Source organism: Triturus cristatus, chromosome 7, assembly GCF_964204655.1.
Source record: "Triturus cristatus chromosome 7, aTriCri1.1, whole genome shotgun sequence".
Taxonomy (NCBI): Eukaryota; Metazoa; Chordata; class Amphibia; order Caudata; family Salamandridae; genus Triturus; species Triturus cristatus.
Window position 1 is genome coordinate 1564633375 of NC_140590.1, and position 17625 is coordinate 1564650999.

At 44.9% G+C, this 17625-nt stretch overlaps 1 long non-coding RNA gene across 1 annotated transcript; it reads left to right on the forward strand.

Annotated features, from left to right (window-relative positions):
• The first annotated feature begins 476 nt into the window (after nucleotides 1-476).
• Nucleotides 477-13531, forward strand: LOC146812386 (uncharacterized). The gene is made up of 3 exons (XR_014966842.1): nucleotides 477-889; nucleotides 8960-9116; nucleotides 13485-13531. It is a non-coding gene; the product is annotated as an uncharacterized LOC146812386 (long non-coding RNA).
• The last annotated feature ends 4094 nt before the right edge of the window (nucleotides 13532-17625 follow it).

Below are 17625 nucleotides of genomic sequence, written 5' to 3' on the forward strand. Positions count from 1 at the left end.
CCCTCTGTTTTTTGCACTATTTGTTTTGTGCAAAATGCATTCTTTTGCCCATTATGGAAGCAGGGACACATTTCATGCTATAAAATAACACTAAATTTAATTTTTGCATTTCCATGATTTTGCCTAATTGTTTGGAATTTATGCAAAGTCCACAAATTTAGTCCACCACTAATTGTATTAGGCCTCACAAATTGACACTCATGATTAGTATCTGTAGGGAAGCTAATGACTGATAGGGAATTGACTATTCACTATGTAAAAACACAAGCAGCCTCATAAGTGTGAGTACAATTAATAATGGTTGCACTATTGTCGTAGAATTCTTTTGAGCTCTTAGTCCTGCCACTTATAATACTCTTTATACTTACACACGGACCTAAGTTTGATTTATTTTGCAGAATTCTCATATATGGCGACTCCCTCCTGAACTCACATTCTCAAGCACACATGGAGGAGGGAGATGCGGCGAACGTGACCCACGCACGTTGCCGTAGCGTCCCCTGGTTTGCTGGTGCTCCGCCCATGGAGAGAATCGCCGATTGACGGCCGCTGTTGTCTCCGCATCTGAGCGCGTCCTGGAGGGAGAAAACGCAGCGTCTGCTCTTCGTTTTTCACCCGTTTTTCAACCGCCTGCCCGCCCGTCTGCTTACCGATTCACCCACCTATTTACCCATTGATTTCCTCCGCTGCGGTTTGTCGGCGGTTTTCTGCCATCAACAAAGCTCTTCTCCCGTTCACGTTCATCTCTGCTCTCGTGAAGGCGTCGATGGTGGAAACGGACGGAAATGGGCAGCTATGAGACGCTGAAACCCTTTTGGATTCGACTGGGAACTGCCTGGATCAGCGTGGATGCCTTGTGCTGCAGAGTGCCGATAAGGTGTATGGTGAGGTAAAGAGCATTACTATATTACTACAAATGGTATTAACCCCCCCCCCTCCTGTAGGAACTCTTGAAATGGTCTTTCCTGGACTCTGACAGAGGATATTATATTATTACACGTATCTTCAATACACATGAAGCAAAACTTTATGAGGTTTTAGGGGCACTGTAGGTCTGCAAAATCCTCATAATATAACGCACGTAGAGGCCTCTAAAGATTTTTCAAGGGCTGTCTTATTTAGCTTTCAGTTTTTGAACAGTGCCCTACGCTTTGTGCTCTCTACTTTGGAGGGAGGAGGACTAAGGAAGACTAAAGAAGACTAAAAGAAGGGGGGGTGTTGTCGGTAGCAGCGGCAAAATTGCGTAATCAACAGCCTAAAGCTGGGACAGGAAAGGATTTTTTAAAATCTGGTCAATCATCACCATCAACACCAGTCTAAGCGTCTAAAAGTACAAGGAGAGGGAAAAGAAATGCCCAGCAAAGAATGGACTTAAAAGCTAAAGTGTTGGCACTAACTGAGAAAAATAAACAGCTTAGTCAGAATGATTTTTACAAGACCCTGCAGGAAGAGGATGAGGAAGAAGAGACTCTATCTGAACGTTCGGCTGATTTAAGTATGTTGGCTGTGGGGGAAGAAGGAGGAGGGGAGGGAGATGGAGAGGGAGTAGGGGGTGTACTCAGCAGAGAGAATGACAGCTTGGCAAATGCGAAACAGTATCCTCTATTCGGCAAGCCCCTTGTGACACGGGGAAAACCTACCAGTACACCGCAACAGAGCCAGGAGGAGCAACGGGCGGAGAGTGAAAAATGCCTACAGACTGTACATGGACAGAAAATACTACCCACCCCTGCCCAGGCCCATGTCAATGCCCATGCCCGAGCCCCCAACCCACAGCCCATACTGAAATTGCACCCAGGGCCAGAGCCTGACCCTGAAGAAGCAAGTATGGCTACATATAGGAAATCATCTATGACCAGTCAGCCATTGATCAAGGTAGCTCAAACACACCTGCAGACATTGCAAGAGAGATCCCAGAAGGAAGTCGGGAAAGGGACACTTTTCGACGATTTGGATGCTACGTCGGAATTAGAGTTAGAGTCAGAAAAGGAAAAAGAAAAGGAGACACTCTTCACCTCAAGAGTCAGTGAAACACTGGGTAATAAAAGATCTGAGCAAGACACCTCAATACAAGAAATGCTTGTGACGATTTTGCAGGAATTACGAGACTTGAGGACCTCGCAAGCATTTGAAATATCACAGCTGCATAATAGGTTAACAAAGATGGAGGAAAGACTAGGCAATCTACCAGGAAGGGTCACTGAGGTGGAGGTTCGTGTCTCAGTCTTGGAAGATAATATTACCACCATGCAAAAAGATCTCCAGGCGCTGAATAAGAATAAGAGTCAGATGGAGTCGAAGTTGCAAGATTTAGAGAATTCTAACAGGAGATCCAATCTGCGCCTTGTGGGAATATCGGAGGGTTTGGAAAATACGGAAATGGTGAAATGGACTGAATCTCTGCTGAAAAAAGTAATACCTAAATTACAAGGAGATCTCACAATTACGAGAGCCCACAGGGTACCTGCACACAAACCCGTGAATTCTAAATACCCACGGACCATCCTAATAAACTTTTCTGATTATAGAATTAAAGAGCAAATCTTAAAAGTGGCAATATCAAGGAGATCATTTACCACCGATGAAATCAAAAACTTTAAAATCTTTTCTGACATGTCAGCAGCCTCTGCACATAGATGCAAGGATTTTGTCAAAATGATTGATTTTTTTTTAAAGCTAAAGGAGCACAGGCAATGATTGTGCAGCAATCTAAATTAAAAGTAATAGCCAAAGGAATTTTTTTTATTTTCACAGAGGTACTGGAAGCTTAAAATCTTTTGGATGCTCTCACTGTTTTATAAGGAAAAGAGACTCGGTGGTTATAAGGCTTTAAGACTGAGCTGAAAGGCAAAAAAACAAAACAAAGCAGGGGCGGATATGAGGTAAATCAGGGGACGCAACAGGATGCATCAAGATGGCATCCAATAGAAAACGAGAGGAAGAGGAAGGGACAGTGGGACAAGTAGGGGTCCTTCTTCTTTCAGGGTGGGTAGGGTAGGGGGTGGTGTGGGTGAAGCAGTTAAAAAAAGAGAGTTCGTAGACAGAAATATTTTTCTTTTTTTTGAATAAGTTAAGGAAAAGGATACATATTGCTGCTAAGGAAAGATACTGTCTTATGTAGCTATATTGCACATATTGCATATATTGCACATCAAATATTGCACTTTACTATTTAAATGTTCATCTAGCATAATTGACACAATCTGTACTGTAGTATATTGCTTTGATAGCGTTGATTGATCTAATGGTCTCTGATTGCTCTTTAATGGCTTTTGGCACAATTGATACAAACTGCCGTACTGTAATATGCTGTTCTAAATGCGTGATTTGCACTCTATTGCATGATTTGCACAATTGTTAGATTAGGTATGGCAGACTTTCGAGGTATACACAACTTAATGGCCTGTAGTTTAGTGTATAACCTAGTCCGCTATTGTTTATTGGGAGAGGATATTTAACAATTTAAGCGGTCATCTGTTTATTTATGCATTTTTGCACATTTGCACAAGTTGCACCTTAGGAACGCATTTTGCATATATAGCACAAATTGCACTTTAGACGAGATTACTTGGATGGATAAAATAGGTTATATTTTTTCGTTTTTAATTGCAGTATGATTAGGAAAAAAAATTCAATTTTGTCTCTGAATGTTAATGGTTTAAACAACAGGCGTAAAACTTGTGCAATAGAAAGCTGGCTAAAAGGTCACCATCCGGATGTGATCTTTTTACAAGAGATACAACAAACAAATGATGGACGGAATGCTGACAATGCATACATTCTCCCCCAGTCAAGAGATCTGGGTTAAATCCATCGTTCTTTTGCCCACTACACCACCCCAGTTTAGACATGGCCATATGCAAATCAGTCTTGACCCTGTGCCTCATGGGAACAGTCCAGCCCGAACTGCCAAGCCATGTCTTCCCTGGACCGGAATCAAGCATCCTAGGACCGGTTTCTGGCTATCAGCCGTCATCAGCCAGGATAGCTTGACTCCAGTGGCGTAGTGAGCACGGGTCCCACGTCTGGGAATACCCATCCACTTAGGGCGAAAAGCGTTACAACAAACAAATGATGGACGGAATGCTGACAATGCATACATTCTCCCCCAGTCAAGAGATCTGGGTTAAATCCATCGTTCTTTTGCCCACTACACCACCCCAGTTTAGACATGGCCATATGCAAATCAGTCTTGACCCTGTGCCTCATGGGAACAGTCCAGCCCGAACTGCCAAGCCATGTCTTCCCTGGACCGGAATCAAGCATCCTAGGACCGGTTTCTGGCTATCAGCCGTCATCAGCCAGGATAGCTTGACTCCAGTGGCGTAGTGAGCACGGGTCCCACGTCTGGGAATACCCATCCCACTTAGGGCGAAAAGCGTTACAACAAACAAATGATGGACGGAATGCTGACAATGCATACATTCTCCCCCAGTCAAGAGATCTGGGTTAAATCCATCGTTCTTTTGCCCACTACACCACCCCAGTTTAGACATGGCCATATGCAAATCAGTCTTGACCCTGTGCCTCATGGGAACAGTCCAGCCCGAACTGCCAAGCCATGTCTTCCCTGGACCGGAATCAAGCATCCTAGGACCGGTTTCTGGCTATCAGCCGTCATCAGCCAGGATAGCTTGACTCCAGTGGCGTAGTGAGCACGGGTCCCACGTCTGGGAATACCCATCCCACTTAGGGCGAAAAGCGTTACAACAAACAAATGATGGACGGAATGCTGACAATGCATACATTCTTCCCCAGTCAAGAGATCTGGGTTAAATCCATCGTTCTTTTGCCCACTACGCCACCCCAGTTCAGACATGGCCATATGCACTTTTTACAAGAGACACATTTTCGCACTTTAAAAGATGCTATCAACATTTTTAAAAACTGGGTGGGTTTTTGTTGCTCTGCAGTGTCGGGGACAGCTCAGAGGGGTGTGGGCATTTATATAGGCAAATATGTCTAATTTCCTGTTGAAGCATCTCACTCAGATACGAGGGTGAGATGGAAATATTTGCATGGGAAAATAAATTACACAAGCGTGATATTTGCTACAATTTACGCACCAGTCATGAACGACCCGCTCCCCATTTTGCAGTTAAAACAAGCACTTTCAGGTATACCTGGTCAGATTATATGGGGAGGGGATTTTAATTTCCTGCAAAATCCAGCGGTTGATTCTACAAAAAAAGATCGAAGGCAAAATAAACCACAAGTATGCACTGCACTGCTAAATTGTAGGGCGGATTTAGATATTTTAGATAATTGGCAGCTTAACAACCAGACCAAACATGAGTATTCTTGCTATTCGGCGAAATATGATTCGTCATCAAGGCTGGATTTTTTTCTAACCTCCCACAATTTAGAAGTTGGTAAATACGAACATATAATGAATCCCTTTTCAGATCATGCCCTCATTAAGATGGAAACCCTTCTAGGGAAGAAAGATGACCAACCAACAAGAAGGTGGTATTTTAATAAACTGAATTTAGCAGATAAGCAGTGGTGTGCAGATTTAGGGAAAGAGATTGGTTCCTTTTTTTAATAAATAAGGATTCTGCCCAAATTAATATTATATGGGATGCTTTTAAGGCTACACTGAGAGGCATTACCACCTCAAGACATCTAAGATCTAAGAAGGAGGAGAGAATGGCAATAGAAAATAGATTGGCCCAAGCAAGTCAAGAATATTTTAGAAATAGGACTCAGAATAATAGACAAGAAGTACTCAACGCAAAAACAAGAATGAGGGAATTTTATTATGATCTAGGGGATAGGGCAAGTAGATTATATCTTCAGACAAGCTATGAAGATAGCGAGGATACAGGAAGATTGCTAGCTTGGCAAGCAAAGGAAAAGCAAGTCCGAAACAGAGTCGAATGCATTCAGGACAAAGTAACCAAAACTCGAGTAAAACCGACGCCATTAATAGGTGAGGTATTTTTTAAACATTATAAAGATATCTATCAGACATCTCACCAGGTCTCCTCAGAAAAAATTAACGAATTTCTGCAGGAATTGCCAATTCCAACTCTGGAAAATAATTTTAAAGAGCTGTTGCTAGCCGAATTCACGAAGGAAGAATTAGATGCGGCTATCAGCTCTTTGCCTAATTGTAAAGCTAACGGAGAGGATGGCATTCCCGCAGAATTTTTTAAAACATTTTCTACTGTACTCTGACCCGAATTTTTAAGGCTTGCAAATTGTATATTACAAGGGGGTGACCCACCCGCATCTTTCCGTATGGCAGTAGTGGTCAGTATTTTAAAAAAAGGTAAAGACAGTGAAAATGTGAATTCTTATAGGCCAATAAGCCTTTTAAACACTGACTACAAGATGTTTACTAAACTCTTGGCCAACAGGTTAAATAAGATGGTGGGACCTCTTATTGGGACAGATCAGTGTGGTTTTGTAGCGGGGAGACAGCTTTATACTAATACAAATTTTTTATTAGAGGCACTTGATTTTTTAATATTAATAAGATTACGGCACAGATTTGGTTTTTAGACACCGAAAAAGCATTTGATCTTGTTTCATGGAACTGTCTTTTTACAATTTGAGAAAACTTCGGCTTTCCAAATGAGTTTATCTTCTTATTGAAACAACTTTATATAAATTCACAGGCCCAAATCTTAATTAACTCGGATAATATAGGGACATGCCAAATAAATAGAGGCACCAGGCAAGGTTGTCCCCTTTCCCCGATCTTATTTGCTCTATTTATAGAACCATTAGCAATTACAATTAGGGAAAAAAAGCTCACATGGCTCCGGTCCAAGGAATGACAAACATAAAATTATATGCTGATGACATTGCTCTCTTCCTGAACCCAAAGATAGATAATCAGACAGAAATTATGAGAATATTTGCAGATTTTGAAAAAATAGGAGGGTATAAAATCAATAAGTCAAAAACAGAAATTATATTATGCAATTGCGGAGTGAATTCCCTTTTATTAGAATTTAGACAGACATATAACACCCGTCCGAAAAGGTATTTAGGGATTCACGTAACTGATAGAGTAGAGGATCTTTTTTCCCTAAATTATATCTCTTTGTCGAAAAAAGTTCACTCTCAGTTAAAACAATGGAATCAGTTGCCGTTATCAATAATAGGACGAGTTGCGTTAATTAGAATGTCAATTCTCCCGCTTTTTAATTTTCTCTTTAGTGCAGCTCCTTGTGCAATACAGGCCTCTTTTTTTAAAGAAATACACAGCATGTTTTCCTCTTTTCTATGGACAATTAAAGCACCAAGATTAGCACTTAGCACTTTAAATTATCCTATTGCCGACGGAGGACTATCCCTTCCAAATATTAGAAATTATTACTATGCGACATTTGCACATCATAGTTTTAGATTTTTCTTTTTAGATCCTCAAGAGGTAGATAACTTTTTTATGAAAAGGATCCTAAGGGAGTGTAATATAATTGACCCCACAAGAGTGACTAAGTACCCTAAAAAAGTACGATATAAAACCTTACAATGGCTATTTAAACAAAAAACTCAGCTTTTAGCACACTACCATATTCCTAGAATCAATATCTCAACTAGGCCCTCAAATATAAATATGGGGGAAATAGGGTTGTTAGAGAACAATATATTAAGGTTGTGGGAAGGAAATGGGTATGGCCAAATCCAGGATTTCATTAAGGCGAACTGTTGGAAAACCTGGGAGGAGATTGAAATGGGGCTCCAACATTCAACCACAATCCTAAAATGGTCTTTTATCAGATTGAAACTCATATTTGAAAAACTAGATATGGAAAATATGCGTCATAAAACTACTATTAGTGAAGCCCTTAATTCTCCTACACAACGGAAAATTAGTAATTGGATTAAGATCTTCAACAATAACAAATCTCTCTCACTATATGAAAAAGTTAGGGATAGATGGAAGAAAAGGGAAGATATACAGATTCTTAAACCTACCTGGAATAGGCTTAACAAATCTAATGCGGTTATATTTAGAGGGGCAAACTTTAAACTAATGCAATATTACACAACATGGTTGCTATATAGAACACCCTCTTTCCTTCATAAAATATACCCGCAAATAGAAGACAAATGTTTTCGTTGTGCAGAGAAAGGAACCTGGACGCATATCATATGGGAGTGCTCAAAAATCCAGAACTTTTGGGAGGAGATCGAGAAATATCTGAAATTTATAATTGATCCCCTCATTTCACTTGATAAATCCACTGCCGTTTTGGGCTGCTCTCCTGTTACCTCTGTACATGAGGAGGGTTTTTTTATTGCAGCTTTAATAGCTAGATCTCTAATTTTGCAATTATGGAGAACAGAGAAGGTACCTGCCTTTAATACATGGAGGGCAAAACTGTCCAGAATACAAGAATTGGAAAAGAGATATGCAATAAGATCAGGGGCAGTAAGAAAGTATGAGAAATATTGGAGTGCGTTTGAAATACAGGATAATATCCTGTAGAGGGTATAAAAGGAGAGAACATACATATAGGTACAAGAAGATAGGGCACATATTTAGGTATGTATCCTGATTTAGCACTTTGCACTTTAATACTTAGGATCCTTTTCTGCATTATAGGAGTATTGTGATTGCATTATTGAGTATCCTGAAATGTATATTTATAATCCTGTAATACTTTGCACTGTAGATTTAAATTAATTTATGTTTTCTATTAATATCTTGAAATATGTATTTATACATGATATTATTGTATGTCTTCAAGTCTATGAACTCTCAAAAAAACAAAATAAAAAAAAAAACATTCTCAAGCACACACATAGTCACTCATAATACCCACACTAATCTAGCAGCACTTCTGAGTGTCTCATTTAGAAGTATTGTCTGGTGCTTTGCATTGGATGTTTTTTGTGTTTCACTGCATTTTATTTGTATTTTCTTCAATTCTCCTGTTAGTTTTCTCTTCGAAGTGGAGTTGTATAAGCTAAAAGTATACTATAACTTTCTTTGTCACAGAAAATGCAAAAATGCAGACTGTGTAATGGAGATCTGTAGAGCACACCGTCAGCCCAAAGGGTACCCTGGTGCTGAGCTGGAGTGAGCCTAACCAAACCTTGGGCCCAGTGGGACTACTCAAAAATCCAGGATTTCTGCCCCTTGAAGACTTCAGAAAGTGAGAAAGAGGCTCCTATGTGTAGTGGTGGATTGTTCCATTCTTTAGGAGTGATGTAAGAGAAGGCTTGACTGCTGGATCTGGTTTTCCTAATGCGTGGGATGTGTGCAAGTAGAAGTCTAGACAAGCAAAGGTGTCTGGAAGGTTTCAGAAAGTAGGTGTGGTTATTGAGGTATGCTGGGCCAGTGATACATGCAAGATATCTCAAGGCATCTCAGTGCATCAAATGCTGCTCGCACATGTAACTCTAAGGGGTATATTCACAAGAACGTGGGATAGCTACTGCAAGAGCAGCGTAACGCAACTTTCAATATCGCAGCCCATCGCGGGAAAATAAGCTCATGTCAATGTGGGATTCACAACAAGGCGGAAGCATGCGATAGTCTGCTGAAACCGTGGACAATGTCTGTGATAAAACCACCTCAATGGAGATAAAAACACAAACAACAACATCAAAAATTCTGCGATGGGCCAAAGCGCGATGAGGAAATCAGCGATAAGCAGCGCCAGGCCTGAAACACACACCTGGCAGGTGGCAAAAATCTCTATAAAAGCAGAAAACCACACACACACACAACCTGACCTACACCCAAGCACCATGGAGGCAGCCGGAGCAGGCGTAGAGGACAAACACAACCCCACAAGCACCCTGGACGACCAGCCTGGGACCACTGGGACAGGGAAGGGCAAGGACAAGAAGAAGAGGAAGGCGAAGTTCAGTCCGCAGGCGACCAGGATCATAGTCACGGAGGTGATGGAACACCATCAACAACGCTTCGTCACCTCCAACGTGTCACTGGACAGCAAAACTGCAATATGGCGGGACATCGTCATCAAGGTGAATGCCATCGGAGAGCACAAGCGGACAATGGACGAGGTCAAGAGGCGATGGAATGACATCAAGCGGAAGACCAAGGAGAAACTCTCGGCCAACCAGAAGGCAGCAATTCAGACTGCAGGTGGGGGCCCAGCCCCACAGCTGGAGCTAGATGACATGGAGTAGCTGGTGTTGACAGTCATCAGTGTGGAGACTGTGGCCAGAGTCAGGGGACCGGACACTGCTCGACAGGACACAACACAACCGCAACAGGGTGAGTGACCACCAGGTACTGGGGGGATGGGTGGAGATGGGCAAAAGGGCACACATGCACAATCAAGCAGAGCACAGTGCACACCCACAATGAGTCCGGGTCATCGCCCAGATCTACAGACTGTCACAATGTACAATGCCATGCTGTCTGAATGTCAACTTGTACCATGCGTCTACACACATGTGGACACATTGTAATACACCATCTCCCCTTCACATCGCAGGGGCACCGTCAACACCTCCTGCAGAGCAGTTCCAGCCACTCTTCACGGATGACGAGGAGGATAACACCAGCATCGACACCCAAACCATCCAAGACATCATTGACCTCATCCGCCACTCATCTATAGGCTCAGGGCAGCCCAGCTACATCGATGAGACCCCACACACCACCCAAACCACCCAGCAGGAGGCACCCACAGCCCCGGCACCCTCCCTAAGACCTCCAGGAACATCACGCCGTGTGCTGGAGTGCCAGATGGAGACGGCTGAGGAGGTGCTGGTGGGTTTCGGCATCATGGCTGCCAAACTAGACGCCATCCTTGGGTGTCTATGTCTGCCCCATGGTCTCCAACAAGCCCTGACTGACATCGCTGGAGTCATGACACAGAGAGAAGAACAGCTGTCCGCTCAGAGTGGCTCCAGTGATGCCAGCCATGAGATGGCACACATACAGAGGCTCATGGAAGACATGGTGCGGATGGAGGCGGAAAGGATGGCAGCCACCGCTGCGCATCATCGAAATGTAGCTGGGATCTATCATGCCCTGCAGACCTCCACCATGGCATTGCCGCCACAAGGCGTGTTGCTGATGAATCCACATCCCTGCCCTCTGGTGTGTCAGTGCTACCCAATGCGGCAGCCGGATCCACTCAGGCCCCTGATGTGTCAGTGGCACACAGTGCGGCAGCCGGTTCTGCAACACCCACAGGTGGGGCAGGGCACACACCCGGGGAAGAGGAAGTGGATGGGACTGTGGTCAGAAGGACCAGGCACTAGCATTAATTACGGCCACCTGGCCTGTTTCTGCGTGGTTCCGCACACGGCCTCATGACCTTCCACTGACCCACGATACACTCAGATGTACTCACCTTGGACAGTGACATGACTGCCACTGCCGGATTGATGACCAATGGCACGACGACCAGGCTGCGGACTGTACCCTTTCCTTCAGCAGGACTTGTCATCCACGGATGGACTCTGGCTGGCCCTCCACGGGCCCATATTGTGTAGTGTGCTGGGCATTGCCCTGAACCGCTCCAGCTGCATAACTGCACTGGATGTGCAATAAACACCCATTGGCGCACTGCTGTGTCATGTCTATCATCAGTCATGTATGCATGTGTGGATGAATGTAGGGGCAGTGATTTCCCTTGCGTCAATGCTGCTCATCCTGTGGGATGCCAGTCAGAGGGTGCTACATTGCATTTTGTGTACCGGGTCCCGTGGACACTACAACAGGGACACGAGCATCACTCACTTCCTGGTCCGGACATGGACTGAACCACACCCAGAGCCTACGAGTCATTGTTGCAAGCCCTGCGCTGGTCCGGCGTAAGGCAGGCCAGACCACTCCGCTTACACTCAGTGGGGGGGCTCTCATTGCTCCCCGTCGAACTCGCTGGTGGTGTGCAGGTCACTGGTCTAGTTGTCAGCATGTCACAGCCACTCCCTGATGGCAGGTTTGCACACACACCACACCCATCCGGCACAGGAATCACAGGACATGTGACTCCGCCAACATAGGGGGCCGACGACGTCACATTCTTCTCTGTCCATGGTGACTGAATGACGGACGCCATGGTTCACAAACATGAAGGGCACAAGAGTTTTGTTGTGCACAGGGTTAGTACCAACCCAGGCCTGCGTACGGCACGGGCCGACCACGACGTGGCACTGTCTGGGGTTGCACAGGGTTAGTGGCAACCCAGGTCTGCGTACGTCACAGGCCGACCATCACGTGAAGTTGACTGGGCTTGTACAGGGTTAGTGGCAACCCAGGCCTGTGTACGGCATGGGCCGACCACCACGTGGCGCTGACTGGGGTTGCACAGGGTTAGTCACACCCGGCGCACTGCGGCAGGCACAGGCACCCTGCCATGGAACAGTGACTTTGGGTGCCCTGAGTCAGTGGCACCTTAAGCTGCTGAGCGGGTGGGCACCCTGCAATGATGCCCCGTCCCGACGATCTGGGCAACTCAGGTTTCATGTGCCTTGCTGGACCACAGTGTAGGCCAGCGCCAGCGGGCAGCGCGGGCCAACTGCCACGTGACCTCGCTTCCGGGTCACAGACTTAGTAGCACCCATTGGACTGATCGGGTAAGCAAAAGACACACAATTGATGTACGTAATGCTGAACAAATCAAAACTGAGCGGGTGTGCAGCCTGCGATGTTGCCGGGTGCACTGGTATGTCCTCTGTCATGGAGTATTCAAGACCCAGCACCAAACGTGAGGCCTGTTGGCCTGCGGAGCGTGGCTGCATGTTGTGGAGGGTGCCATGACCGTGGGCCCCAGGCTTGTGGCTGGCAGCAGCATATGGTGGGATATCCAGTCTACATGCCGGTGGCGGGAGGTGAGTAGTGAGGCCTGGGTGTGCATGTGCCGTCTTGCTCCATGGGCGGTGGGTACCTTTGTGATACCTCTGCCTGGGTGTGCATGGGCAGGCATGCTCCGTGGGCGGTGGGTGCCTTTGTGATGCCTCTGCCTGGGTGTGCATGGGCGGGTAGGCTATGTTATCTTGTGCAAGTGTGTGTACTGTGCCAGTCATGTTTCTAGACTCAGATGACGGCTCTGAATCAGATGTGTGTCCTGGTGTACTGCTATACATAGCGGCACGTGGTTGGAGACACACTGGTGGCAGCAGGTGAGCAGTGTGGCCTGGGTGCGAAGGGGCGTCTCTTTCTCTCTCTCTCTCTCGCTCTCTCGCTCTCTCTCTTGCTCTCTCTCTCTCTCTCTCTCTTTCTCTATCTCTCTTCTTTTCTCTCTCTCTCTCCCTCTCTTCTCTCTCTCTCTCTCTCTCTCTCTCTCTCTCTCTCTCTTCTTCTCTCTCACTCTCTCTCCCTCTCTTCTTCTCTCTCTCTCTATCTCCCTCTCTTCTTCACTCTCTCTCTCTCCCTCTCTTTTTCTCTCTCTCGCACCCCCTCTCTTCTTCTCTCTCTCTCTCCCTCTCTTCTTCTCTCTCTCTCTCCCTCTCTTCCTCTCTCTCTCTCCTTCGCTCTCTCTCTGTCCTTTGATGTGCGCAGGACACACCTTCTCATCATGTTTTTTGTCTTGCAGGCTGTGACCTACGGACTGAGCCGCCATGTGTTTTCTTTTCATTTCGGTGTTCATTTTAATAAAGTTTTATTTGTTGCTTCGAAAGTGAATGTGTGATGCTCATTTCTGTGAGAACACATGCATTTCAACTGTTGTGATTGTGCGACATCATGCAGAATATTTTGTACATGTTTTTGTGTAGCTGATGTGGCATTTTGGGGGGGTGCCAGGGAGGGGTGGTCCGGGGGTGGTGTCGGTGGGTGTTGTGGCCCTCTTGGGTGTCCGGGCCGCATGATGTGTGGATCCATGGCATCTGTTGCACTTCCGATGTGGCCCTGGGCTGGTCTCCCTTTTGTGGTGCTGGCTGCTGTCCGAATGAACACCAGGTCAGAGCAGGTATAGATTTCCTAGTGCCTTATCGCCGGTTTTGTGTTCTTATCGCCGATTGGGCTGGTCGTTGAGAATGTTGAGGTGTGGTGTTGTTGCAGCTTTTGGCAAGGGAACACCTACTCTGCATCTCATTAGCGATAGTTGCGGGGATCCTCTGTGGCGATGTTTTTTGCAGCTGCTATCGCGGGTAAACTGGTGCTGTGGCTGTTAACACCAGCTTGTGAATGGAGAGTAATTTTATCACGACTTTGCCTGCGATAAAGTGCTCCTTGTGAATATGGCCCTCACTCTTCATTTTCTGAATAGCTCCCAAAGGCACCCATATTAGCTGCATCACATTCGGCCTGTCCTGGCGTGGTGCTTTGGAACTTGTGGGTTGGCTTTTAGAATTGCAAGTACAGAGTCAAAATATCTGCATGCATAAAAATGTTGGCTACAAGTCTGGTATGGTTGGATATGTCTTGGCATGTAGCCACTTGGCAGCTAGGATTTTGACACAATCTGATGGATCCAAGCCAAAGCAGTCCAGACAATCAGTAAACCAGCAAAGCTTCAACACACTGAGCACCGGAAAACAGATTAAAGACAGAAAAGACAGAATTAGATTATGATAAATCCAAGGAGGAGAGGTGTGCTGAAGAACCAAAAGAAATTAACCAAAAACTCCAAACTGGAAGACAACAGCCTAATTTACAGAGGCACTCAGAGTGCTAAAAATGAAAGTAAACAAGATATAATTGCATACCAAATGTGTACGTGCAAGGTCAGAAACCTTGAACATACAGCTGCCAGGCTGGTAAAACAGCAAGGGTTTATAAGCAGTACTGCTAGTTTGAAAACCTAAATGAATAGAGCCTTGGTTGAGGAGAGCTCAGGGCATAATTATAATTGAAGTGGCTTTTTTCTATTCAAGTTCTTTGGCAGAATTTTGGGTACTCAAAGTCAGGGAAGACGGGCAAAATGTCCAGCTGCACCCATTTTGGGAAGGCACAATGGTCTTCCTGCGTATAAGCAGGATTGTATGGCAGTAAACCTTAATATGGCTTTCATTAAAATGTGCTGGCCTGGTGCGTCTTGAACAAGAACCCCATGACCTTAGGACAGACTCTTGTTTTTCTGTAACTCTTTTTCCTGATTAATCACTTTCAGTTCAAGTGGTTCAATGCCTGCTGCAATTGCAACATCACCTGCAGGGCCATTACTGACATTGTTATTTGATTTTATGGCACGACACAGAGGCCAACATTATGCAAATCTCCTTTATTGCCACATCTCAGCAGTAACAATGAATAGAATATAGAACTCAAAGCAACATTCCATATAGTATATAGAGCATGAGCACACATCAGTCTTCCTTCTTTGTTGCTGCTGCTCACAAGATAAGTACCCTCACTTTACTCATGCTTATTTAATTATGTTTGACAACTTCTGTCTCTCTTATCACATAACTGGGTCCTATTGACCCTACCATGCGATACCTTTCATTCCCTATCCCCTCTCTTAAGAGGTTATTGTGTAGCGTTTTACTGTCCTTTTCCCTCTTCTCATTGGAGACTCTTTAGATTGTATACTCATATACTCCAATATACCCATGTGTCACCGCTCGCCTTATTCTGTTAGTAATCCGCTAATATCTCCGCTAATATATGCCCCCAAGACCCGCCTACATGCGCACTTCAAAAGTATTGTTGTTTAGCGAGGTTCCCTGGCAACGCTTCAAGCGCGAGCCAGGATCGCGACGAAAGCACCCCGCCGCTTTCCGCCTTTAATCCTTCACCGCCTTTAGTGCGCGGCGCTTCCTACCTCATCCCCGGTTTTTCCAGTCTCGGCTCCGGACCCCACTCTCATGCCGAAGGCCTTCTTCCTTCCCCACCCCGATGCGCACTTCAATCGCGCATCGCGGGGAGGGGAGGATTAAAGGAATGGATATTAGCAACAACCACGCACGCAGGAAACGTGTGTGGTTGCTATAACTACACAGCAACATTTGGCAATTGCTGTCAACCGGAGGAAGTCTACAGATTTTCTGCGTTTATAACGAGAAACACAGCCCCAAACCCTAAAAAATAACCATAATTCACCGATTTTAACAGGGATTTAAGCCCAAAACGTATAATATTAATAATATATATTTTTTAAGCACAAAATGTGAAAATAATTTGTAAATAATTATAAAATATATTTTTTAAAAAAAATAGATTATCATCTAAATTAACCTTGTTCCAGATACTAACCTGGAAGGTAAACTGGAATCCTTGGTCTCTAGGGCCATGGATAAAGCCACGGACTCTTTCAATGAGACCATAAATAAAAAATTTGAAATGCTGTCAAGGGCATGGCCCTCAACCAGTTCTACCCATTTTTACCCTCCTAAAGAAAGGGCAGTTAAGGCCCCAAAGAAAAGAGCCGCAGCAGAAAACCCTGCTGTTTCTGCAAAAAAGAGCAAGAAAACAGGAAAAAAATTATGAATCTCGCTTCTCAGGCGGTGACAAGCACGATGCCTCGGGCATCACAGATGGGCGTCAAGGACCCCCCATACAAATTGACAGCGAAGAGGAGGATGAAGCAGAAATAAATCTCTCCTACTCATCAGAATTTGAGTCGGAAGATGAGATTATAGATGATAAAACACCGGAAGGCTCTGAAGAGGCAAGTAAGGCCTCAGGCTCAAAAATTAGCATTACTGACCCCTTCGGGAAGAACATGTTTGACCCCCTACTGATCAAACACCCATTGTCCCCAGAATGGTTCCCTTCTCAACATGTTGCCGAATACATTACCTTTTGGCTCAGAAAAGAAATCCCTAAGGAAGTGAGATCAAGACTGAGGTCAGAAGGACCGCGCCCGTCACTTCCAGATAAGATCACTATGATCCCTGAACTTGACCCTAAGGTCGTGGCTTTTTTTCCAAGGGCACAAAAGACCCTAGGAAAGGGATTGACAAGAGTCTAAAATCCTGTCAACACCGACTCTTGGACACTATCGGACCAATAACAAAAAATTTCGAACTGGCTGAAAACGCTTATGTGGAAGGGACACCACTAGACCCCAAAGAATTATGGCAATGGGTCCAAAGAACAATCTGCTTGATTGGCAACGCTAACACTGCCATTTCAAATGAACGAAGGAAAGGCATCCTTTTAAAAATTGACCCCAAACTAATTGAGCTAGCGAATAAAGAAGGAGGAGCCTCTTCTCAAGGACTCCTCTTTGGAGAAGAATTTTTTCGCGACATGGCCAGATATGTAGGGCCGTTTAGCTCTATTCAAAAACCTCAACGAGAGATTAAGAAAGTATTCTTTCAAGATAAAATTTTTGGAAGGGCCGGGCGAATGCGGGGTCGATTCCCCGGCCGAGGACAATCATCTTCCAGACCCTTTCTGGGACGAGGCACAAGATTCCAACAGACAAGCTTTTATGGAGGCCAATCCGCCAAGACAGAGAAGCCGTTCAAGACCTTTCCGAGGGGAGAGAAGAAACCGAGGGTTCTCAACAGGTAAGAACCTCGAAAGACTCTTCAGATACCCCTATAAAGGTGGGAGGGAGACTAGCCCTTTTCTCTGGGAATTGGCTCATGATAACACAAGACCCGTGGGTTCTAGACACAGTCAAGGGTTACAAGATAGAATTCATCGACACCCCCATCCAAAAAATAATACCCCGAGAAATACATTTCTCTCAAGAACAGAGAGAATTAGTCTCTCAAGAAGTAAAAGACCTCCTAGCCAAAGGGCAATAATGGAAAGTTCACAAATTGGTTTTGTGAGCAACA